The following is a 27237-nucleotide window of genomic DNA, read 5'->3' on the forward strand; positions in this document are numbered from 1 at the left end:
TTACTACAACCACGTTTAAAAACTACATTACCAATGCACTGTGTTGAAATATTGTCGGGTGTGTGTAACAAGGCATGCTTTGTGTGTTGCAGGTGTGCGGGTGCTGCGCAGCAGCATGTGGGTTGGCGCCGATTGCGTCGCCCAAGGCGTCCTCAGTGCTGGCGAGGTAGGCGTAACAACGCCCTTACAGTCTTCTCTTGTATCGTATAATCTGCCATCAGACTATGCTTCCTGCGTGTCAATAACTATCTAAACTGCTCAAATAAGTTGTATAACACTTGCATACAGAAATAAGGCAAATAATTGTGGCCACATGCAGAGATTCTGCGTGGCATGAAATCAACAAGTCCTTGGATGGCTTTCCGTAGGTATGTAGCACCAGATGTCTACGCATGGATCAAGTTGAGAGGTGCCGGGGCTAGCAGTGTCTCTAACACTAAATTCTTCTAGAATCTTCATATGAAAATGATGCTCTAAGCCCCCCCCCCCCCCCCACTTTCCTAACTCCGACTTTTGCTGTTGCACATGGATTAAGAAGAAATGCGAACTGACTCTAATCGACCCTGCAAGTGGAGTAGAAAAGAGTTTGGCACCTGCAATAATTTAATTTGATAGAAATTAATTTGATAAATAAGTTTCATTAACGTGGTGAGAAATGAAAGGGTTGCTCTACCGATCTACAGAATGAAAGTTCTGTCCAAAATAACAATTTGATTTATTATGACTAAACTCAAAATAATAAACACAACACATGAAACATTTACAATACATTAAATTGAACACTCAAATAAATGCTGTGAAGGTGAAGTTGTCCGTAAATTAGCTTTTGACGTTTATGACCAAGTGATATGTGGAGCCAATTCCTTGCAACTCAAATCTTAAGAGAAACACCCACCCAACCCAACATTAATTGCTGTTACAGTAGGGAGAACTCAGACAATGAACACCCAAGACAGAACCACGTAAGTAAAGACGGGAACAGGCGCGCTCTGCTGAGCTCTGATTATCACAGAGCAAAGTTCCCTAATCTGCCGGTGCTGCAGACATACATTACCAAGCTGTCTTCTTAACTGCAAGGACACGATATGGCGTACCGGAAGCGATGGCTGGTTGCTTCGACGTCCAGTCGTGGTGATGATAATGTCGCGAGTTTAGCCCGAAACTAATTATCCTGGTCATGTTGTTCCAGACTAAAGACTTCCTATCAATACAAATGCGCCTCTGAGGGAGACGAAGAAGGCTCGCTACGCAATCACTGACGGTACAGCGAGTGATTTTAGCAAGTGAAGTCACACAGTAACTCCGATACAGTCAACGTTAGCCAAAACTGCTCAGGACGGACAACATAAGCCGCTTGTTCGCAGAAAGCTCAATTGCCAACTGTACTCGGAAAGTTACGTTGAAGTCGAAACTTCAGCAACTTCGTCAAACAGTTACAATTAAATGAAAGTATATTAGACAGCCAATGGAAGGCAGGCTGTCCACAGCAGCGAGAGCTAAGTCTTGTAACCTACTCCGACCGAAAGGGGGGAGCCGACCCTCTCAAGAGCACCCGTACAAGCCGAACACCGAACATTCCCGCCCCACGACAGTGGCCGTGGTTAAACGTTTCAATCAGCAACTCGAAAACCGGCGGAAAATTCCACTGTATTGCTGACGGACTACTATTCCACCAATGGAGATACTTGGCGCCAATTTCTGCGCCGATTTTGCTACGTCACGGAGCTATCCCCTGAGCAAGCCTATCACAGTTACGATTTTGCAGAAAACGCGGGAATTTGCCCGCCAAGACTGCCTGGGAACACAAGTCATTCCCACGCCTTACTGGTAGCCCGCCAGGAAGTGTTTTCACTAAGTTTCTGCGAAGTAACGGAATCTCTAGCCCAGCCGCTCCGTCAGGCCCTTGTGGGCGTGTCGGCCCCGCTCTCATGACAATGTCGGCGTCTGGGAAGCATCCACTCGACTCTCTCACACCCGTCGGCTTAACCCTTTCAAGATCAGCAGACCCCGCCTGGCACCGGACCGCCCGGGTGACGAGACGCTGCGTGTGAAGTCCGCGTGTGAAGGAATAGCAACTTTTCACTGCATGCAATTAGAGAGGAAAATCGAATAACTCAGAGTAAGATAGAAATATGAAAGTGGGCTCATGCCACCTCTCAAAGTAATTCCCGTAAATTACGAACCTGTGGTCCTGTTCTCACCCTGTAAGATGCCATTGATGTCGAGGAAGACATCAGCACAAAGCAATGTAGGTGGTCCACAATAAAATTCACGTAGTCCGCCGCTGTCATTGTGCCTTCGAAAACTACCATAAGTCCCATGACAGCCCAGGTGAATATTCCCCATAACGTAACACTGTTCGCACAGGCCCACGTCTGCTGCGCGGTGCATCTTTTGAGAAGCCGTTCGCCTGGATGACGTTGTATCTGGAGCCAACAATCTATCTGGTACAAGAAACAACGTTATTCATCTAACCAGGCTATACATTTCCATTGATCGAATGGTTAATATAGATGATTCCGTGCCCACTGTAATCTTAATTGACAATGTCGTTGGTTAACACCGGAACACATACGATTGTCTACAGTGGAGCTTCAGTTCAACAATGTGCACTGAAAGGTGTGCTCTGAAACACTTGTGGCTGCACCAGCATTCTACTCTGCCCTCTGATCTGCCACATAGCGTCGTTCTGCTAAACAGAGCGGGCAAACCTGCCATTTCCACATTCTGTAACGAGGTGCGGACATCCAGCAGCTTGTCACCCACCCCACTTCAGTCACTTCACCGTCCTTCAACCACTTTCCTTAGGTTCTCAGAACAGTAGCATACGAACAACCGACCGTTTATTCCTTTTTCGAGACGTTTTTTCCCAGGTGGCAGTCCATAACAATCTGCCCCTTATCAAAGTAACTTATGTCAGTGGATTTCCCGTTTGCAGCCACTATCATCCCTAGATCGAGTCCCAATTCGTCTCTGCTCGCTTACGAACTTTCGTTAGAGCGTTACATGCTCGGAATCCCACCATGTGACATTCAGTCTCTCAGTGAGCTGTGGTCAGAAGGTTCTCCCTAACCATCGTATATGCGAAAGTGTGCGCACTTAGATGCAATTGAAACAGGAACTGAAAGTACAAGCCATGTTGTTCTGGTCTTCAGTCGAAGACTGGTCCGTTGCAGCTGTCCACGATAGTCCATCCTACGCAAGTCTCTTCATATCTGCATAACTGCTGCAACCAGCATCCATTTCTCTTGTTTACCGTAGTCAGACCTTGGTATACTTCCAAAGTTTTACCTTCCACCCTTCCCTCTATTAATAAATTGACAATCCCTTCAACCCTCAGGATGTGTCCTACCAACTGATTCATTATTTTAGTCTACGTGTGGCACAAATTTATTTACAACCCAATTCAATTCACGACAATCTATCCGATCTACCTATGTAATATTCTACACTCTTCTATACCACACCATTTCGAAGGCCTCTATTCTCTTCTTGTCTCAACTATTTATCGTTCACTTACATTTATAATCGATGTTAATAAATTTCACTTTTTGAGAACCTGTGAGGTGCCTCCTACGTGAGGAATACATTTTTACCAGTTTTAATAAATTATCGTCTGTTATTGATGTATTCACGATAGTTAGGAAGTGCTGTAATCCGTAGCCGGCCATGAGTCGGAGAGCATTTCCCACGCTGGCTGGTTAGGTGACGAAGCGACCATATGTCGTGCGTAGTGGGGTGGGGCTCGGCGCTGGACGGTAACAACAATCGTCAGCCTGGGAAATATATATGACGGGAAGTACCGCCATCTTGGCACCAAAGTCACCGATATTGTTTATTTATATTTAATAATTAAGTCATTTATGACAACATGAATACTGGGAGGAGCCTCTGGATGTTTAAAACTATTTATCATAATTTTGCCACGTTAAAATTCACACCAGTTCATTAACAAATGCATATCTTAATAAGTACGAACTTGATCGAAAATCCACGAACTGTGACGAAACTAGTAAGAGATACGAACTACGCGCCAAAGTCGCCAGTCGGCGTTAAGAGCTCTTCCTGTCTTGTTCGATGGTAGTCATGCTCTCGGTTACGAGTAGTTTGTGACATGAGTGTTTCATTATTGATCTAATAGGAATAAAAGTGATATTACGGCACTCTGAATGCTAATTTCGAGGAAATAGATACCCCAAAGTTGATCGACAGCAATTTTAGATAATTAGCTTCCACCGACAGAGACATCCAATGCGCCAATGAAGAATCTACACGGGACGACATTTACGAGAGCTGCACCGCGCACAGGTAGGAGGAAATCCGACGACACGACCCACCAAGGCGGATCAAGGAAGGTCCGACTTACACTCGCAAATTCCGGGTTATGCTGACCAGTTATACTATACGTCACATACACCACCCTCTACGGACTCGCGACTAAGCTGAGTAATAACAGCATCAGTTCAGAAGCGAGGGGATCTTTCAAACCCCATTTCCTTTCTGTATCCAGTCTACATTTAATATCGTCCATACATTGACATTCGCCACTTATTTTGCTGCCCAAATAGCAAAAATCTTCTACTATTTTTAGTGTCTCGTTTCCTAATCTGAATCAATCAGCACCGTCTGATTTAAACTGACGGATTTCCGTTACCCTTTCGCTATTTTTGTTGCTCGTTAGGTGTTTTAACGATGTTAGCCATTCTGTTCAACTAACATTTCAAGTTCTCCTCCGTCTCTCACATAATTACAGAGAAACAATTATCGAATTATATGAAATAAAATCGTCATAACTTCTGAGCGGTTTGCCTTAGGACGTTCAGACTGCGTGGTTGGCCGCGGAACATGATGGGAATTAGTATGCGCTGTATGGTTTGGCACAGCGACAAAGTCCACATTCATTTGGATGGGGTCTTCGATAAGCAAAATTTGCGTATTTGGGGGGACTGAGAATCCGCATTTCACTGTCGATAAGTCTCTTCACTTTCAACAGGTGATTCTGTGGTGTACAATGTCCAATCAGAACATATTCGGTGCGATATTCCTTGATGGCTTAGTGCCTACCGAACGGTACGTGAAGGTTTTGGAAGATGATTTCATTCCAATTATCCAAAGTGACCCTGATTTCGACAAGATGTGGTTCATCAAAGACGGAGCTCGATCCCATTGAAGCAGGAGAGTGTCTGATGTCCTGGAGGAGCACTTTGGGAGCCGCATTCTGGCTCTGGAGTACCCAGAGGCCACTGGCATGGGCCTCGATTAGCCGCCATATTCTCCAGATCCAAACACATGCGAGTCCTTTTTCTTTAGTTATATTAAAGACAAGGTGTGCAGAAACAACCCCAGAGCCATTGCTGAGCTGAAAACAGTCATTCAGGCGGTCATCGACAGCATCGATGTTCCGACACTTCAGCGGGTCATGCAAACTTTCGTGCCACAGCATCGCCGATGATGGCAGGCGTATCTAACATCTCATAACCTAAATCCTAGTATATGTAGTGACGTTAACATTTTGAATAAAGTGTGTGTACGCCGTAGTTTGTAACTAATTTACGTTTTTCTTCATATAATTCAATAATTGCCACCTAGTATATGTCATCGCAAACCTCCAAGTTTTTATTTCTTCTCGCAAAACTTTAATCCCCTTTACAAATTTCTCCGTATTTTCCTTTATTTTTTGCTCAGTGTACAGACTGAATTATATCTGGGACAATCTACAACCCTCTCTCACTCCCTTCTAAGCTTCCTTTCACGTCCTTCGACTTCTACAACTGCAATTTGGTGTTCATTCAAGTTGTAGATAACCTTTTCCTCCTTGTAATTTTCCATGCTGCCTTCAGGATTTGAGAGAGTGTATTCCAGTCAACATTGTCAAAAATGGTTTCTAAACTTACAAATACTGTAAACATAGGAGTGCCTTTCTTCAGTCTGTCCTCTAAGGCGAGCCGTAGCGTCGGTGTTGCTTCTACGAGTCTTTTTAGACTTCGGTAAATAATAGGTGTCAGTATTTTGCAACCATCATTTATTAAGCTGATGGCTCGTTAATACTCACACTTGTCTGCCCTGCCTTCTGAAACAAAAAAAGGTTTGCTTCGAAATAGACTTAAAAAATAATCAAAATTAAGGCATCCTGTTGGAAAGTGCCATCAGTGAAGTAAGAAACTGCTGCTTGAAAACATTCGTTACCGTGTTACCCCACCGCGTAATTTTCAATATGCTTGTATACTCTTTTGCATGCTATCCATTTGTTGGTAGAGCCGTTGATGCTCAAGTCTGTACCCCTTTTCGACTGTGGCACTCCTGGGATCATCCAGTGTGTGAAAGAAGTTCCGCAACGATTCACAGCAAATTTCAATTGCTCTCAAACATTATCAGTAGCGTTCATTTTAGCAGATACTCCAGGACATTCTATTCGGTTAATTCCTTCCTACTAGAGAGAGGTATTTACGAAGTGGATGCCGTTTCTCTTAAATTATAGCCTTTAAAGACAAACTCATCACTGGAATGTTTACCGCATGGCTGGACAATAGGTTTGAGGATCCTGTCTGACCTTGACAACTCTCAAATTGCTTCTGATAATGATGAGAGGTGTCCGACATTCGTACGTGATAGCAGCGCAAAACATAACTGACCCGCCTCCTTGTTGAACCTTGGCCGCATGCCTGTGACGTACTTTGCCCCATTGATACATTTCTGCGACGATAAACGGGAGTAGGAAAAATCTTGCACTCGTCGGTGGAGAGAACCCAGCGTCGTTAATCCGGGATCCATTCCAGGTGTTCCCTTCCCATTTTCTTCGCGTACTACAGTTCTGTGTGGTTTATACTGTTATTTCTAACGGGTCGAGTGGAACGGTTGCATACTATCTGGATCAACGTCGTCTATACTCTCGCCTCCGAAATGCGACTCGCTGTTCTGTTGCGTTATCCCATGAGCCATAATTCAGAGGCAGGAGTCATCTGCTACAGTTGCTGACCACGGTTGACCACTATTAGGCAGATCAGCAACTATTTGTGTCTCACGGTAGCGGCTGGATGTTTGAATGACTTCGCTCTTTGTTGTATACCAATTCGGCAGGCAACTACCCGTGCCGGCCGCCCTTCTTGCAGTTGTCTGATACAGCGTTCACCGATTAAGGTTGGATCGACTCTCTGAGGCGTGTTCATAAAATGAACTGTGTTCACAAAGCGCATTATCCTACCCACTACCTGAGGTACACTGTCCCTTTTCCATCTACATCTACACTTCGCAAGTCCGTAAGCCATCTTATTGTGTGTTGCGGAGGATATTTTGTGTACCACTGCTACTTTCCCTTTTCCTGTACCGCTAACGAATAGTCCATGGGAGAAATTATTGTTGGTAAATCTCCAGGTTAGCTTGAAAACCTCTAATTTTACCTTCATATTCTTTCCGCGAGATATAGATACACTCCTGGAAATTGAAATAAGAACACCGTGAATTCATTGTCCCAGGAAGGGGAAACTTTATTGACACATTCCTGGGGTCAGATACATCACATGATCACACTGACAGAACCACAGGCACATAGACACAGGCAACAGAGCATGCACAATGTCGGCACTAGTACAGTGTATATCCACCTTTCGCAGCAATGCAGGCTGCTATTCTCCCATGGAGACGATCGTAGAGATGCTGGATGTAGTCCTGTGGAACGGCTTGCCATGCCATTTCCACCTGGCGCCTCAGTTGGACCAGCGTTCGTGCTGGACGTGCAGACCGCGTGAGACGACGCTTCATCCAGTCCCAAACATGCTCAATGGGGGACAGATCCGGAGATCTTGCTGGCCAGGGTAGTTGACTTACACCTTCTAGAGCACGTTGGGTGGCACGGGATACATGCGGACATGCATTGTCCTGTTGGAACAGCAAGTTCCCTTGCCGGTCTAGGAATGGTAGAACGATGGGTTCGATGACGGTTTGGATGTACCGTGCACTATTCAGTGTCCCCTCGACGATCACCAGTGGTGTACGGCCAGTGTAGGAGATCGCTCCCCACACCATGATGCCGGGTGTTGGCCCTGTGTGCCTCGGTCGTATGCAGTCCTGATTGTGGCGCTCACCTGCACGGCGCCAAACACGCATACGACCATCATTGGCACCAAGGCAGAAGCGACTCTCATCGCTGAAGACGACACGTCTCCATTCGTCCCTCCATTCACGCCTGTCGCGACACCACTGGAGGCGGGCTGCACGATGTTGGGGTGTGAGCGGAAGACGGCCTAACGGTGTGCGGGACCGTAGCCCAGCTTCATGGAGACGGTTGCGAATGGTCCTCGCCGATACCCCAGGAGCAACAGTGTCCCTAATTTGCTGGGAAGTGGCGGTGCGGACCCCTACGGCACTGCGTAGGATCCTACGGTCTTGGCGTGCATCCGTGCGTCGCTGCGGTCCGGTCCCAGGTCGACGGGCACGTGCACCTTCCACCGACCACTGGCGACAACTTCGATGTACTGTGGAGACCTCACGCCCCACGTGTTGAGCAATTCGGCGGTACGTCCACCCGGCCTACCGCATGCCCACTATACGCCCTCGCTCAAAGTCCGTCAATTGCACATACGGTTCACGTCCACGCTGTCGCGGCATGCTACCAGTGTTAAAGACTGCGATGGAGCTCCGTATGCCACGGGAAACTGGCTGACCCTGACGGCGGCGGTGCACAAATGCTGCGCAGCTAGCGCCATTCGACGGCCAACACCGCGGTTCCTGGTGTGTCCGCTGTGCCGTGCGTGTGATCATTGCTTGTACAGCCCTCTCGCAGTGTCCGGAGCAAGTATGGTGGGTCTGACACACCGGTGTCAATGTGTTCTTTTTTCCATTTCCAGGAGTGTAGATGTAACCAATATATTGGTCGACACTTATACAAACGTGCGCTCTCGGAATTTTAACAATAAATTACACTGTGATGCTAAACGCCTCTCTTTTAGCACCTGCCACTAGAGCTGACTGAGCACTTCCGTGATGCTTTCCCGCTTGCTAAACGAGCCTGTAACAAAAAGTACTGCTCTTCTTCGTCTGTCAGTCGTATCTGGTCCAGGTCCCAGACTAACCAACAATATTCAGGTAATATTTGAAGGAAGGTTTGGCAAGCTACCTCCTTTGGGTGTGCACTACACTTACTAAGGATTCTTCCAGTGAATCTCAATCTGGCATCTGCCTTACTTGAGATTAGTTTTACACAGTCGTTTCATTTTAAATTGCTCCGTCCCCATGTTGTTGAAGTTGTTGTGGCCTTCAGTCTGAACACTGGTTTGATGAGGCTCTCCATGCTATTCTATCCTGTGCAAGTCTCTTCATCCCCGAATCGCTACTACAACTTACATCCTTCTGAATCTGCTTACTGTATTCACCTCTTGGTCTGCCTCTACGATTTTTACCCCTCACACTTCCCTCCAGTACGAAGTTGGTAATCCCTTTGTGAGTTAAGGAGCATTGCGCTCTCATTTAAACATATGGCCGAAACAGTCGGCCTTCAGCAATTGTGAAATGAACCCTGTCGTCCAGAACCGGGTGCCACAATGGGTGCAGATTCACCTTGAGATGGGGAAACTCACAGGTGTCTATTGAGGCCTAAGCGCTGTACTGTACGAGTGAGACAGATGAGAACCTACATCATAGGGAAACCCAGTAGAAGCCGTTTATGGCCAAGGAGACGTTTTTTTTTTTTTTGGTCATCAGTCTACTGACTGGTTGGATGCGGCCCGCCACGAATTCCTTTCCTGTGCTAACCTCTTCATCTCAGAGTAGCACTTGCAACCTACGTCCTCAATTATTTGCTTGACGTATTCCAATCTCTGTCTTCCTCTACAGTTTTTGCCCTCAACAGCTCCCTCTAGTACCATGGAAGTCATTCCCTCATGTCTTAGCAGATGTCCTATCATCCTGTCCCTTCTCCTTATCAGTGTTTTCCACATATTCCTTTGCTCTCCGATTCTGCGTAGAACCTCCTCATTCCTTACCTTATCAGTCCACCTAATTTTCAACATTCGTCTATAGCACCACATCTCAAATGCTTCGATTCTCTTCTGTTCCAGTTTTCCCACAGTCCATGTTTCACTACCATACAATGCTGTACTCCAGACGTACATCCTCAGAAATTTCTTCCTCAAATTAAGGCCGGTATTTGATATTAGTAGACTTCTCTTGGCCAGAAATGCCTTTTTTGCCATAGCGAGTCTGCTTTTGACGTCCTCCTTGCTCCGACCGTCATTGGTTATTTTACTGCCTAGGTAGCAGAATTCCTTAACTTCATTGACTTCGTGACCATCAATCCGATGTTAAGTTTCTCGCTGTTCTCATTTCTACTACTTCTCATTACCTTCGTCTTTCTCCGATTTACTCTCAAACCATACTGTGTACTCATTAGACTGTTCATTCCGTTCAGCAGATCATTTAATTCTTCTTCACTTTCACTCAGGATAGCAATGTCATCAGCGAATAGTATCATTGATATCCTTTCACCTTGTATTTTAATTCCACTCCTGAACCTTTCTTTTATTTCCATCATTGCTTCCTCGATGCACAGATTGAAGAGTAGGGGCGAAAGGCTACAGCCTTGTCTTACACCCTTCTTAATACGAGCACTCCGTTCTTGACCGTCCACTCTTATTATTCCCTCTTGGTTGTTGTACATATTGTATATGACCCGTCTCTCCCTATAGCTTACCCCTACTTGTTTCAGAATCTCGAACAGCTTGCACCATTTTATATTGTCGAACGCTTTTTCCAGGTCGACAAATCCTATGAAAGTGTCTTGATTTTTCTTTAGCCTTGCTTCCATTATTAGCCGTAACGTCAGAATTGCCTCTCTCGTCCCTTTACTTTTCCTAAAGCCAAACGGATCGTCACCTAGCGCATTCTCAATTTTCTTTTCCATTCTTCTGTGGATTATTCTTGTAAGCAGCTTCGATGCATAAGCTGTTAAGCTGATTGTGCGATAATTCTGCACTTGTCAGCTCTTGCCGTCTTCGGAATTGTGTGGATGATGCTTTTCCGAAAGTCAGATGGTGTATCGCCAGACTCATATATTCTACACACCAACGTGAATAGTCGTTTTGTTGCCACTTTCCCCAATGATTTGAGAAATTCTGATGGAATGTTATCTATCCCTTCTGCCTTATTTGACCGTAAGTCCTCCAAAGCTCTTTTAAATTCCGATTCTAATACTGGATTCCCTATCTCTTCTAAATCGACTCCTGTTTCTTCTTGTATCACATCAGACAAATCTTCATCCTCATAGAGGCTTTCAATGTATTCTTTCCACCTATCTGCTCTCTCCTCTGCATTTAACAGTGGAATTCCCGTTGCACTCTTAATGTTACCACCGTTGCTTTTAATGTCACCAAAGGTTGTTTTGACTTTCCTGTATGCTGAATCTGTCCTTCCGACAATCATATCTTTTTCGATGTCTTCACATTTTTCCTGCAACCATTTCGTCTTAGCTTCCCTGCACTTCCTATTTATTTCATTCCTCAGCGACTTGTACATTTCTGTATTCCTGATGTTCCCGGAACATGTTTGTACTTCCTCCTTTCATCAATGAACTGAAGTATTTCTTCTGTTACCCATGGTTTCTTCGCAGCTACCTTCTTTGTACCTATGTTTTCCTTCCCAACTTCTGTGATGGTCCTTTTTAGAGATGTCCATTCCTCTTCAACTGTACTGCCTACTGCGCTATTCCTTATTGCTGTAACTATAGCGTTAGAGATCTTCAAACGTATCTCGTCATTCCTTAGTACTTCCGTATCCCACTTCTTTGCGTATTGACTCTTCCTGACTAATGTCTTGAACTTCAGCCTACTCTTCATCACTACTATATTGTGATCTGAGTCTATATCTGCTCCTGGGTACGCCTTACAATCCAGTATCTGATTTCGGAATCTCTGTCTGACCATGATGTAATCTAATTGAAATCTTCCCGTATCTCCCGGCCTTTCCAAGTATACCTCCTCCTCTTGTAATTCTTGAACAGGGTATTCGCTATTACTAGCTGAAACTTGTTACAGAACTCAATTAGTCTTTCTCCTCTTTCATTCCCTGTCCCAAGCCCATATTCTCCTGTAACCTTTTCTTCCACTCCTTCCCCTACAACTGCATTCCAGTCGCCCATGACTATTAGATTTTCGTCCCCCTTTACATACTGCATTACCCTTTCAATATCCTCATACACTTTCTCTATCTGTTGATCTTCAGCTTGTGACGTCGGCATGTATACCTGAACTATCGTTGTCGGTGTTGGTCTGCTGTCGATTCTGATTAGAACAACCCGGTCACTGAACTGTTCACAGTAACACACCCTCTGCCCTACCTTCCTATTCATAATGAATCCTACACCTGTTACACCATTTTCTGCTGCTGTTGATATTACCCGATACTCATCTGACCAGAAATCCTTGTCTTCCTTCCACTTCACTTCACTGACCCCTACTATATCTAGATTGAGCCTTTGCATTTCCCTTTTCAGATTTTCTAGTTTCCCTACCACGTTCAAGCTTCTGACATTCCACGTCCCGACTCGTAGAACGTTATCCTTTCGTAGATTATTCAATCTTTTTCTCATGGTAACCTCCCCCTTGGAAATCCCCTCCCAGAGATCCGAATGGGGGACTATTCTGGAATCTTTTGCCAATGGAGAGATAATCATAACACTTCTTCAAATACAGGCCACATGTCCTGTGGATACACGTTACGTGTCTTTAATGCAGTGGTTTCCATTGCCTTCTGCATCCTCATGTCGTTGATCATTGCTGATTCTTCCGCCTTTAGGGGCAATTTCCCACCCCTAGGACAAGAGAGTGCCCTGAACCTCTATCCGCTCCTCCACCCTCTTTGACAAGGCCGTTGGCAGAATGAGGCTGACTTCTTATGCCGGAAGTCTTCGGCCGCCAATGCTGATTATTTATCAAAGTTTAGGCAGTGGCGGGGATCGAACCCGGGACCGAGGGAGACGTAGCATTGTTAAATATGGCGGACCTAAGATCGGCCATAAAGGAAAACATTTATGAAAACTATTTAATTCTGTAGTAATGCAGGGAATGAAGCCACTGTAATTTTAATCTGCCATCCACTATAAATTTTCATGGTGATCCCAATAGAACTTGAGTATTGATCATATCTATAATAGTTAGGATTTACTGTTCAAGTGAAATTAACAAGTTTTGTAACAAAGACCTGAATGCTAAAATCTGAACACTTAGGTCGATCTTAACGATCGACATTTCATATAGAAGTGCATCATGAAAATGACAAACTTTGTAAATATCAACTCTTTAAGTTTGTTTAAAAGATATAGTAAATTTAAATTATCAGTATTTTTAGTTAAGCATCAGATCATCATTTCCTCCACACACAACACATTGAACTATAGCAGCATGACACCTTATTGAATCATTAGGTAACAGAATATTTGTTGTAAAGTTTAGTGCATGATAGTTACTTTTGTTCTTTATTTATTTATCAGAAAGCACATTGGTGCAAGGCTACTGGCCGTGACATACAAAGTTAAGAGGGAAATTGTATTGGTTTTATGTAAAAGAATTTAACAATGGATATTATTGTCACTTTATTTAGAACGTGAAAGTGGTCAAGCTTTGATTATTTAAATATGTTAAAATTTAAAATAATGTAGAATAAGCTGTAGACAATCAGATGGACGGCTTCAGGAAAGATAACTGCCCCAGTCAGTTGAGCGAGGATATTCAGCACACAGTTAAATGCGGCTGGAGTGGAGCAGAGGCAGTACTGGTGCAGTTCAGCTGGAGACACCAATGGATACAGTGCGGGTGGAGATGCGAAAGCGGACGGTCGGTCTTTAGGCAGCTAGGAAGTGAAACGACACAGAAAATTTCGCGTTGTGTGGTATTGCGGGATTTAGTATCTCAGCGGTGAGCAGCCGCGAGCCTGGTGTGAGGTGGACTGTTGGACTCTTAATTCACGATGAGATGGTCAATGATCGAACTGTGTCAAATGGATATGCGCTCGAGTGTAATAGCAATTCTGAAACGACCACTTTCTCTATTATTTTGCTTTCTTAATAAACATTATTCTAATCAAATCGCAACTATGTGGCCTACATCATTTATGGGTCGTTAATTTAGTTCCCGATATTATTATTATTGTTATTATATGTTAAATTAACTTTTTTATCTCGCATACTTGCCATCAGCCAGACAATTTAACCAAAACGTCACAAGTGCGTAATTTAGGGCGTATAATGCGACACGTGCGGTTAAACCCCTAGACGAGTTTGAGCCAAGACATTTCGACGAAGAGGAACCGCATGTGAAACCCAAACATCTTTGGGATGTTAGCTTGTACCTTCATATCTCAGAATGTATCCTGTCTACCAATCCCTTCTTCAAGTCAGGTTGCCCCATAATTTTCTTTTTTCCCCAATTTTATTCAGTACCTCCTCATTAGCTAGGTGACCTACCCAGGTAATATAGAGCGTTCTTCTGTAGCACCACATTTCAAATGCTTCTGTTCTCTTCTTGTCAAAACTGTTAATCGTCTCCGTTTCTCTTACATACATGGCTACGCTCCAAGAAAATACTTTCACAAAATACTTCCTAATACTTAAATCCATATTCACTGTTAATAAAATTTCTCTTCTTCAGAAATGCTTTTCTTGACAGTGCCAGTCTATATTTTATATACCCTCTATTTCTACCGTCATCGGTTATTTTACTGCTCAAATAGCAAAACTTCTCTACTACTATAAGTGTCTCGTTTCCTGAACTAATTCCCTCTGCTTTATCTGATTTAATTCGACCAGGTTCCATTATCCCTGTTTTGATTTTGTTGATGTTCATCTTATATCCTCCTTTTAAGACACTGTCCGTTCCGTTCAACTGCTCTTCCAAGCCCTATGCTGTGTCTGACAGAATTATATCATCATAGGCGTACTTAGTTTTTATTTCTTCTCCCTGAACTTTAATTCCTTCTCAGAATTTTTGTTTTCCTTTACTGCTTACTCAGTGTACAGTTTGAATAACATCAGGGATAGGTTACAACCCTGTTTCACTCCCTTCTCACTCGTTGCTTCTTCTTCATGCCCCTCGACTCTTATAAATGTCGTTTGATTTCTGTACAAGTTGTATATAGCCTTTCTCTCCCTATATTTTACCCGTGCTACCTTTAGAATTTCAGAGAGAGTATTCCAGTCAACATCATCAAAACTTTACTCTGAGTCTACAAATGACATAAACGTTGGTTTGCCTTTCCTCAACCTAAGTTGTAAGATAACTCGTAGTGACAGTATTGCCTCGAGTGTGCCAAAGTTCCTCCGAAATCCAAACTGATCTTACCCGAGGTCAGCTTCTACCAATTTTTCCATTGCTGTCTAAAGAATTCATGTTAGCATTTCGCAGCCATGACTTATTAAGCTGATAGTTCGGTAATATTCACACCTGTCATCATCAGCTTTTCTTGGAATTGGAATGTTACATTCCTCTTGAAGTCTTAGAATATTTCTCCTGTCTCGTATATCTTGCACACCAGATGGAAGTGTTTTGTCGTGGCTGGCTACCCCAAAGCTATCAATAGGTCTGACGAAATGTCGTCTACTGCTTGTGCCTTGTTTCGAGTTAGATCTTTCAGTGCTGTATCAAATTCTTCTCGCAGTATCACGTCTCCCATCTCATGTTCATCTACGTCCTTTTCCATTTATGTAATATTGCCTGCAAGTTCATCACCTTTGTACAGACCTTCTATATATACTCCTTCCACCTTTCAGCTTTTCCTTCTTTGCTTAGGACTGGTGTTCCATCTGAGCTCTTGATATTCATATAGCTGCTACTCTTTTCTCCAAATGTCTCTTTAATTTTTCTGTAACCAGTATCTGTCTTTCCCCTAGTGATACATGCTTCTAAATCCTTACATTTGTCCTCCAGCCATTCCTGCTTAGGCATTTTGCACTTCCTGTCAGTCTCATTTTTAGACGTTTATATTCCATTTTGCCTGCTTCATTTGCTGCATTTTTATATTTTCTCTTTTCATCAGTTAATTTCATTATCTCCTCTGTCATCCAAGGCTTTCTACTAGGTCCTGTCTGTTTTCCTATTTCATCCTCAGCTGCCTTAACTATTTCGCCTCTCAAATCTACCCATTCGTGTTCTATTGTATTCTTTCCCTGTTCTAGTCAATCGTTCCCTAATGCTTCCTCTCAAACTCTCAACAACCCTCGGTTCTCTAAACTTATCCAGTTAGCATCTCCTTAATATCCTACCTATTTGCTATTTCTTTACTTTACTGTGGTCAGAGTCCACATCTCCCTCTGGAAATGTCTTACAATTTAAAATCTGGTTCCGAAATCTCTGTCTTATCTTATAATCAATCTAAAACCTTCCAGTGTCTCCAGGTCTCTTCCACGTACACTATCTTCTTTCATGATTCCTCATCCATACGTTAGCGATGATTAAATTGTGCTCTGTGAAAAATTCTACCAGGCGGCTTCCTCTTTCATTCCTTTCCCCCAGTCCATATTCACCTACTATTTTTGCTTCTCTTCCTTTTCCTACTATCGAATTCCACTTCCCCTTAACTATAACATTTTCGTCTCCCTTAACTATCCAAACAGTTTCTTTTGTCTCATTACATATTTCTTCAATTTCTCCATCTGCGGAGTTAGTTGACATACAAATTTGTACTACTCTGGTGGGCGTGTGCTTCGTATCTATCTTGACTGCTATAATGCAATCACTATGCTGTTCATAGTAGGTTACCCGTATTGTTGTTTTCTTATTCATTGCCCCTATTTGATTTTGTATTTAAAACCCTGTCGCCACCCGACCTGAATTTCTGTTGCTACTGCCGCTTAACTTCACTAATTCCTACTATATCCAACTTCAACCTATCTGTTTCCCTTTTTAAATTTTCTAACCTACCTGCCGAATTAAGGGGTCTATTCATTCCATGCTCCGATCCGTAGAATGCCAGATTTGTTTCTCCTGAATAGTCCCCGTCCCCATATTCCTAGATAACTTATGTATGCCAGCCGCTGTGGGCGAGCGGTTATAGGCGCTTCAGTCTGGAACCGCGCGAAAGCAACGGTCGCAAGTTCGAATCTTGCCTCGGGCATGGATGTGTGTGATGTCCTTAGGTTAGTTAGGTTTAAGTAGTTCTAAGTTCTAGGGGACTGATGACCTCAGACGTTGAGTCCCATAGTGCTCAGAGCCATTTTGAACCAACTTAATGTATGTGAGTGCTCCCAGTGATCGTTCTGTATTCACGTAATCATACGCTAATCGATCTTTCTTCCTATTTATTCTCAATACGTGACATTCACTTATGCTGAGAGTCTACAGTCGTTGCCCCCACCTAGCGTCGATTATCTGCAAGACTACTTACACTTTGCTATAATTTTATTTACTATACAGTTGGCTATAGGTGAGATTTCCTGTGGTGAAAGCTGTATTGATAAAAAGAGGATACAAAAAAGCTGCACAGGTCACAAGGAGGGTGCAAAATATTTTTTGAGGAGTTCATTTTGAGCTTGGCATTGTGTTATTTTATCCACGTTTCTTCCGCAGGCGTCAACTGAGGCGTCATCAGGCGAAGAAGACGATCCTGGTGGCAGTACCAGCGCCATGGTGGAAACAGCAGCGGTAAGTATCCTTGATAAGTAGAGAATTTTGCCTAGTAACCACAAAAATTTGGTGTAGTTTAGCATGCTACTCATAGCAGGTACCCAATTTAAAATGGTTCACTCGCTCACAGAAAATTTGTTTCGTGTCGGCCCACAACCTCTCCCCTTCCTTATTCCTTATCAAACCACAAGAAATGCTGATTTTCTCTTTCTTTTACAGTGTGGTGTTCCACACTGTAATCTGCTTAAAAAGACGTATTTTCTAAGGGACGATCAAGAAGTTTCCGTTTGAGGGCTATATGAAACGTAGCGCGACTCCGGTGCAGGTATAAACGCACCCACATGTAGCCAAGGGATTAATGTGCAAGTCCTGTCTTCCTGATGCGCGTTCGGTAAATGCGGGAATGTGAATTATGGGGACCTTATTACTAAACACGTCCAAAAAGGACCAACATGCTGTTATTCTTTTCTTGGCTGCCGAAGAACAAACACCGTTAGACATCTATCGGAGAATAAAGAATGTATATGGGGCAGCATGTCCGTCGAAAACCACTGTTGTGGAATGGTGCGTCAAGTTCCATGGTGCTTGATGATAACGCACGTCCAAATACAGAAAGTGTCGTAACGCAGACGTTACACCAACTTCAGTGGGAGACACTCGAGCACCCGCATTATAGTCCTAAAGTAAATTTCGTGTGACTAGGGCTTCCCGTCGGGTAGACAGTTCACCGGGTGAAAGTCTTTCGATTTGACGCCACTTCGGCGCCTTACGCGTCGATGGGGAAGAAATGAAGATGATTATGACAACACAACACCCAGTCCCTGAGTGGAGAAAATCTCTGACCCAACCGGGAATCGAACCCGGGCCCTTAGGATTGGCATTCTGTCGCGCTGACCACTCATCTACCGGGGGGCGAACGCCGTATAGTCCTGACCTCTCACCATGTGATTATCACGCCTTCGGTTCCTGAAAAAAAAAAAAAAGGCCTACTTGGAAGGTCGTAGACTTCTGTCTGACGAGGATGGGCAGCAGGCACTTTCGGACTTCTTCACACTGCAGGACGCTATGTTTAACCGAAGTGATATCTTCAACCTGGTGCGTTTTCGGGATAGTTGCCTCGGTGTTCGCGGTGGTTTTGCGTGATTGGCATGCCGATTCTGCAAAGCCTTCAAAGAGTAAGTTTTTGATCGCCCTTGACATACAGCATCCGCTACTGTATAAACTTTATTGAAATGTGATACTAGTTGTGGTCTATACGGATCATCTGCTGACATCTCGTAATTCTAAAAACAAAAGCGATAATGGTCTAAATACCGGAGTAAATTTTATAAAGAGTCTTAAAACCTGTTGAACAAAGTGAATATGTACTCACTGGACGTGAAGTCGTTTTACTTTCTTTATCATCTGATTTATTACACAGGGTTACCTTGACCCTGACTTAAATAGGCAAACATCAGTATTTACATTATATGTCGCTGACATACTTTTATAACTGGGCACGTGGGTACTTCCGCTGAAACGGCGGAATATAGACCTTGTGTAAGACCTGTCCAAGTTACTCTTATTACACTCACATCGCAACTGTTGTAAAAATTTCGTAACTGCACTGGTGAAAAGTATATTCCCCTTGTCTGTAGGCTTTTATTTAAGGATTTACTACGTAATTTCACTTACAGCGAGCTTAGCGACCACTAGTAACGTGAAAAAATCTGTGTCCACCAAACAAGTGCCTACCAAAGACAGCTACAGTTGTCACATCCCAAACGTGAGAGTTGCTTGGGGCTGGGCGACAGGGTTCGGGGAGGAAGGAAAATAGTCCGTTGGCCTAAGTGAGATGGACTCTTGACACAACCGTGTCGTTAAAATACCCTTATTACAAAAGATAAGGATTGGAATGAGTAATGAATCACGAATACAAAGTGTTTTTCAACTCTGACTGTTTTCATAGAATACTCTCAACCTAGTATACATTTGCTCCGAGTTGTATCCACCAAAGACCAAATCACTGCACAGAGACGAGAGCTGTTTGTGCCATTTCTACTATCTCTCCACTTCCGCCAGGACCTGTATCTCATACCTGTCTTCTAATCCTGTCAGCTCTCATTGTCGTTACTTTCTCTTCGGAATGTCTACATCCAAGTTTTAATCGAAGTCCCCTTCGCCTCCGCCAGTCCCTGACTTGGTGTAATTCTGGAAGACCCTCGCCATCTTATTGGCTCTAATTATGCACTGCTTTTCAGAAGCTGACTGGAGGGAGGGAGACGTCTGCTGTAAATTCATGTCTAGGATTTGCTATAAGCTCTTCATGACGACGTGTTCTCCTTCCAGAGACACTCTCCCTTATCCTTCTCTTACTCTCGCTCTCAAATGATATTTACGTGTTACAGTGTTATTTCTTAAGCGCTGCTGGCGTCCACATGGCGCCGCCGGCCACAAACATTCCTTCTATGTGACTCGAAGCATCCGCCATTTTATGTAAGCCCGTTGTCATACTCTGGTGCTGCTTGCCTGTCCCGTAATTTTCTTTTGTTATGCTCATGGAGCTTTCCCCTCTTATTAACCAGTAAGAGTTGGTCGTCATTTCCGTGGATAAAAGATATCTCCACTGCCGATGGACGCTACTCTTCAGAGTAGCGTCAGTTAAAGCCTTTGTTCACCATTACATTTTTTGCAATAAGATTTTGGTTACACAGTTTGTCATTTCTTGTTTTTCAATAAACATAAATATTTTATCTTTTTTTAGATTAAAAAAATAGATTTTAACTAATTTTCCTTTAAAATAACACGATTTACATTCTATTCAAATTACATTTACATTGTATTTTCCTCTGAAACAGTTACTTCTTAACTGGGATAACTATATTTTATACTTTACAATTATGTTTATCATCTGTTTCGGAAGTGAACTGAATCTTCGTGCTCATTTGGACTTTTTTCAAACATTAATATTTCCTCAGGAATACCAGTAAGAGGTCTTAGTGCCACTGAATTTCCTGCAGCTTGATTTACCATAGTAGTTCTTACACATATTTCACCACAAAAGTTATTATCATCGAAGTAATATCGTATAGGTCGAAAACATTCCTTACAACATTTACATCGTCTGCAGCAATAGGTTAATACAACGAGTAAAGTTAAGATTATGATAACAAATGTAGTGAACAGTATGTCACTTATGTTTCATCCTACCCTGCTGTTCACTAATCATACGATGTAAATCATTTGGACGCTTTCCAGCAACCTTTAATGCATGTACTTGTGTGTCCACTCGATGTAATGGTAACTCTAAGTGGAGCAAAGAACTGTTTGTGTTTTCCTTATTCACTAGGAAAACTGTCAACTTCCAACTTTATTTGTGGTATTACACACTTTTTATTTGTGTTGGTGCGTATTATTCGGTTTGTCTGTATGAAGGCTCTAGTACTACATCCCGTACATATATGGTAGAAACTTATTTTTCCAACTCCTCTTAGCGCTACATCCTTTTGGGCTTGCTTCCCACACAATATCGTCAGACTTTCCTTCTTAGGAACTATGTACAACTATTCACTGTTGTTTAAAGGTGTCCATACACTTCGCTGCACTAATATTTTCACAGTCATCTGGCATTGTACTTGTTGGCTGAAGCAACCTTGCCTCACACTCTTCCTAGTCGAAAGCACGCAAGAGAACAAATATGTGTATACAAATTCTCCTGTTCCTGTTTAGATTCTTACAATCTATTGCTCTATCAATTATTTCGCGTAATGCCTTTTAGATTGTCTAGGAGTAGAGACTCCTTTCCTGGCCGAAGAAAAATATTCTTCCCTTTTGACCGAGGGAGTCCTTGTGGTTAAGTGAACATTCTGTATAAGGAAAACATGTTATTATCTACTAAGGGAACATTTATCACATATTGTAGTATGCTTCTCGCTATAAACACATCTACGTCGATTAACATCAATTAAGAGGTATCCTGATGAATCGGCCAGAGGGACAAGAAACCTTAATCTTTCAGATCATCTCTCATTAGACTGAAGAATTTCACAATTTGTATCGGGTTTATGATGTGAGGCTGCAATATAACTCTCTGTGCAATAAGTATAGCATTTATCGTTTGTTCATACTCTGAGTCTGTATCCCCGACTGCATCTGCTTGTTTCAGTAATTGTTCACACATGGTTGCAAATGTTGCAACTCTTTTAAGTCATATGTCAGCCTCCTTAACATAAGACTTAATGAATCTTTCTAGCCTTCTGAAAACGTTCAATTATAGCATCTAAATTTACATTATTTTACAATTACCGAGCGAGATGGCATAGTGGTTAGCACACTGGACTCTCTTCTGGAGGATCGGTTCAAACACGCGTCCGGCCGTTCAGATTTAGATTTTCCGTAATTTCCCTAAATCGCTTTATCCAAATGCTGGGATGGTTCCTTTGGAAGGGCACGGCTTACTTCCTTACCCATCCTTCCCTAACCCGTTGGGACCGATGACCTCGTTGTTTGGTCCCCTCCCCCCCCCCCCCACCCCAAATCAACGAACCAACCTATGTTACAATTTTCCATATTGCGCTGTATATTTCTACTTCTCATAAATCGTGTTAGTGAAGATTTATCTATTTTTGAAACTTCTTAATCCGTTGGCAATGATTTAGCTCTTGCTGTGCTCGCTAGTAGTTGTTGCAGTAGTAATAGCAGTAGCATTCTTCCTGTCTGCGTCATACCAGATATTAGAAATGCTGTTTTAATCTGTTTGCATGCACCTCTGATGCTTTATTCCCTCTTAATTATGATTACATTCTACGTGTCTATTCCGAATATTGCACATGGCCCTCACCACTGTGAATCTAGCTTCCTAGATCTTCCACATTTTACTGTTTCATCGTACAGCACCATTTTGTCGCCTTCCTTGAACTTTTTTGACTTTTGTCCTTTGTCAGATTGTTTCTTCTTGACTTTTTGTTTTGTAATATTGATTGTCTTAATATATTATATCTCTTTCATTCTCATTTTGTCTGTTCGTATAAGACTCATGGTTATAACTTACCTTTCCAGATTCTCATTGCAATTTCTTGGAATGTTTACTTTTCTGCCATACATCAGTTCAAATGCGTGTAGCCTGTACTACTGTGTGGTGTGTTGAATACGAAAACTGCATATGGTAGCCACTTAGTCAGTTAGTAGTACCGACGGAATTCCGAGTCTTAAAACTATGTGTTATACAAAAGCTTCTGCTACTGTCTCAGCGTCTTGATATTCTATAGGCACAGTTAAAGTAAACTTACTTAAGTTTCCTTGGAATGCCAACTTTCTCTTACCTGTGCCTGACACATTTAAAGGCCCTACAATATCTATCGAACACCTTTCGAATACACTTTCCGACGTGTCTGTTATTTCTAACGGCATTTTTGTGTTTGCCTGTGTAAGCATTCTATTTTGGCATGACGGACACTTACATACGTATTCCTCTATATTGCGTTTCATTCCCTCACATTGCTTATACTTCTTTACCCTTTCGAACGTTTTATACATGGCCTGGAGCACTTCTGCGTTTTCTGTAGTATCCATTTCTTCTCCTCATGAGGTAATTTCGCTTTCTGCTTGTGTGTCTACTGATGTGTCGTCATCATGTTCTATGTCAGCGCTGGCTTGGGTTTGCCGCGCGTTCACCTGATTAGCCTTATTCTTGCGTTCCAGCTGACCTTTGTCAATATGGATACTCTCACTGTGTCGTATCCTTCTAAGAGCGCCTGCATTGCTATTCAGTCTACCCGGCTCATAAATTACGTCGTAGTCATACTCCTAAATCGGCATTGCTTCACTGTAAATACTATAGCCAAAAATCCTGGTACTCGGTGACGAGTCAGCGTCGCTGCGTGCAGCTTGTGGCTGCTGTGGTACTATAATTTAATTTCGCCTTTCTTAATTATCTAGATGCGTACGCAATGGGCATATCTTCGCCAATTTATTTGTCTTGTCACAAGCCCTAGAGCTCAATTGCTCACGTGCGTTGTTATTATGAGCTGTTTTGTAAAATATGGATACTGAAGTAGCTGCAGATTAACCAGTTTCTTCTTTAGTTCCTCATAAGCATAATTTTTTCTTTCACACCGTTCGTAGTTTACACCGTTCTTTAGCAGTTCGTGTAGAGTCTTCGTGATTTTGCTAAAATTTGCAATAAACCGGCGGTAGTACCCGATTAATCGTAAGAATCTATTCTACCTCTACCATGTCCGCTGTCATCCCCGTATCCGTGATACAACAACCCAAGATAATCATTTATTTTCTTACAATCTCGCACTTATGTTCTTGCAGCTTAAAGTTGTGTTCTCGTAACCTATCAAAAGTTAAACGAAGTTTATGATTATGCTCCTGCAGCTTTCTTTCTTATCACTTTATATCGTCTACGTATGTGAAACGTTTAATACCTTGAAGATCTGCTAAAACTGTATTATCCATTAATCGTTGGAAACGTCCTGGGACTGTCTTCAACCCATTGGCATTCGTTTGTACTCGTTGATAGTTTGAGCTGAAAGCAGTCTTCTCTCTGTCCTTCTTGTCCGTCAGTATTTCGTAATATCAGCTTGCAAGGTCAAGGGTCGTGAAGTACTTTGCCTGCCCTAATTGACCCGAGATATGGGATGTATTTGGCAGCGGAAATGCATCGCCTACAGTACTGTCATTGAATTATCTGTAGTCCACTACGATTTTCCACTTATGTTTACCACTGACGCCTCTTTTCCTTGGAACAGAAAATAAAGGTGTATTCCAGGCACTATTGCTTTCGACAGCTATATCGTAGTTTACCATCTGTTCTATCTGCTCTTTAAAAACCTCTTTCTTTGCCTCGGGTATTCTGTATAGTCTAGCGTTTATCACTTTCCCTGCATGTACCGGTGTTGTGGTTCTATGCATCGCTGTGGAGGTATGTGACAGTACGTCACCTGGAAGATGAAGTACATCTACACTACATACTCTGTGCAAACGTCTACTGATGCACTCTTTTCTTTGGTATTTAAATTATCCATTCTCAATTGCTTTAGCAAAATGCTACACGATTTCCTGTTTTTCCTATGGCTTCCTCACTGCTTCTTACCTCGAAACCTTTGAAAGTTGTGCTAGTTCTCCTGTCACTAATTTGACGTTTTTTAATTCTACTTTGTCTTCTGATAAATGTATTGCACTTACTATGTACCTACCATTTCGCACTTTCACTAGCGATTCTGGAACGTACACTCCTGTTGACATTTATTGTTTCGAGATAATTTCTTCATTTCCCCTTCTCGAGGCACCTGCCGTCCGTTTTCAACAACAGTATCTTTTCCTCTCTTTGTTCTATATCTTCTTCGGATTCCTGATCGGTCTGGAACTCATGTCCTTTCGTTTCCTTTTCCACTATTAAGGGTGTGTCTTTCCCTTGTAAACTAAAGACTTTTCCCTTATAATCTAATTTAACTTTATACTGTGTTAGAAAATCCGTACCGATCAACCCGTCATAGGGGATATCTAACCCTGACGGATATACATGAAACGTGTGTACCACGTCTCCAACGCCTGTCATAATTAGATACATTTCCACCACTCATAATGTACGTACTACTTCGCTGGTAACACTCTCAGTCGAAGCCTTTCCACTTCATTTATACTGACTGTGCAGTCTACGGGAATACTACTTCTATCTACTAACAGCTACAGTTTCTTCCTTAATTCTTCACAGTATAACACTGACTCATCATTTTCTGTGGCACAGTGTACTAACATAATTGTGGGCATTGTTTACCGTGACAATGCCTAACTGTACATCTTTGTCGCCCTTCAGTTTCATTGAACTAATTTTCCTATCTTGCTTAACACTGGAACTCTGTTTTTTTCTCAGTGCATGCCAAGGTCCTTCATGACAGTCTTTACCGTAGTGCTCTGGTAGTTTATATTTCAAACAAGTCGCGTCTTGTATCCTGGTGCACGGTACACCGCATTTGCTTGGCAGATTACTCTGCAGACACCTCCACTCACCCATGAATGCAGTCCGTTTACTTCTCTGTAATTCCCCTGTAACGTGCTGGGGTCTATTTCTATCACTTTCCTTGCCCATCCCATATTTTTTGAACTTGTGACCCCTGGTTTGTCACAATCATAGCAGAAATTTGTTAATTGTTTTGCCTGCACAATGCGAACCCTTCCTTCCGCTTTATTTTTTCTACACTTACTTGCTGTATGCCCTCGTATTCCACTGATATCAGTGTTTCGTGTACACACACACTCCTTGTTCGCAAAGCTATTCCTCGTTCTTTCATTGACAATGGAGCACTTTCTTCCTGTAATGCTAATTCTACTGCTGCAGCTAATCCAGTTTCGTCATCTTGACTGCTGGCTATTGTTTGTATTCGATCATTCCTTAGCTCTTTTATATGGTGTACTCGCAATGTTGATAGTCTGAGCTGAACGCAGTCTTCTCTCTGACCGGACGGGCAGTTCATAATTTTGTGGGAAAAAAGAAATGACACGAGGGAGATCTGAACACGGATCTCCCACTTTTTTCTCTGCTTTTGACTCTAGTTATGGCTTCCCTAAAATCTCTATGCATTTGGTCAATCCTACTGGCCCACGTAGAGATTGATTCCCCATGGCCTTGCATTTCCTGAAATATCCTACATGCATAGTAATCTCGGCTTAATCGCTTAGTTCTCTTGTAAAATATGTTTCATCTCTTCCCATATGCCCGTCCTCTCGCTGACGTGCAGTCTACACCTTGCCATCCCCTCGATTTTTGCTTTAAGAAATGACAACAAGATTAAAGGTTCCTCTGGATTCACTAATTCAAATGCTGACTCGATATGTTCAGTGAATTCACTCAGTGTCCCTCTTGTTGCTCTCAGATTTCCCTAGAATACACAGCGCTTCCTTAGCACTTAATTTACTGTTTACTACAGTGTGAGGTGGAGCAGTGTTTAGCACACTGCAGGCTAATAGGATGGTTCCTTTGAAAGGTCACGACCGCTTCTCTTCCCTAATCCGATGGGACTAATGATCTTGCTGTCTGGTCGCCTCCCCTGAATCAATGAACCAACCAACCAACCGCTTACTGGTGAGTTATCTTCGCTAGGGGGCCCATTTTGAATGACTTACAACTAGCAGTTTTAAAATTATAATATAATTGTTACAAGTTGCATGAATACGCACCGATTTATTCTGGTACTCTGACAAGTCAGCAGCACTGCGTCCAGTTTGTGGCTGCTATTCACAAGGAAAGCTCCCCATCGCACCTCCATCAGATTTAGTGGCTAAATGTCCCAGCGATTCCGAACTGCACGTTGACCCTCATCTGGACTTGCAGCAATATAGAACCATGCCATACTGCATTTCACGTCTTCGGGAGTCGTCGCTGTTTCCTTGCAGGTCTTTTGTTACAATTTTCCCCAGAGATAAAGCTCTAGAGATAAAGCTCTAGAGTCGGGTAAGCGTGCAGACCTTTTTGTATTTCCTGAACGAACGATCCACCTATCTCCATATGATATGTTAAGAAGATTTTTAATTACCTGAGCAGCATGGGTTGCACATCAACCATCTTGGTAGCGCAACTCTTCCAAGAACTGCTGAGAAGTAGGCTATCTGATCAAAAATACCCAGACACCTGTTAGTGTACTTTAATATG

At 42.8% G+C, this 27237-nt stretch overlaps 1 long non-coding RNA gene across 1 annotated transcript in view; it reads left to right on the forward strand.

Moving 5' to 3' along the window:
• Positions 1 to 27237, forward strand: part of LOC126469566 (uncharacterized) — a 208954-nt gene that overhangs the window by 121236 nt on the left and 60481 nt on the right. The window contains exons 2-3 of the long non-coding RNA XR_007586016.1: positions 93 to 166; positions 17547 to 17621. This is a non-coding gene — a long non-coding RNA (uncharacterized LOC126469566). The remainder of the gene's footprint in view (positions 1 to 92; positions 167 to 17546; positions 17622 to 27237) is intronic.

The sequence above is a fragment of the Schistocerca serialis genome, chromosome 3, assembly GCF_023864345.2.
Source record: "Schistocerca serialis cubense isolate TAMUIC-IGC-003099 chromosome 3, iqSchSeri2.2, whole genome shotgun sequence".
Taxonomy (NCBI): domain Eukaryota; kingdom Metazoa; phylum Arthropoda; class Insecta; order Orthoptera; family Acrididae; genus Schistocerca; species Schistocerca serialis.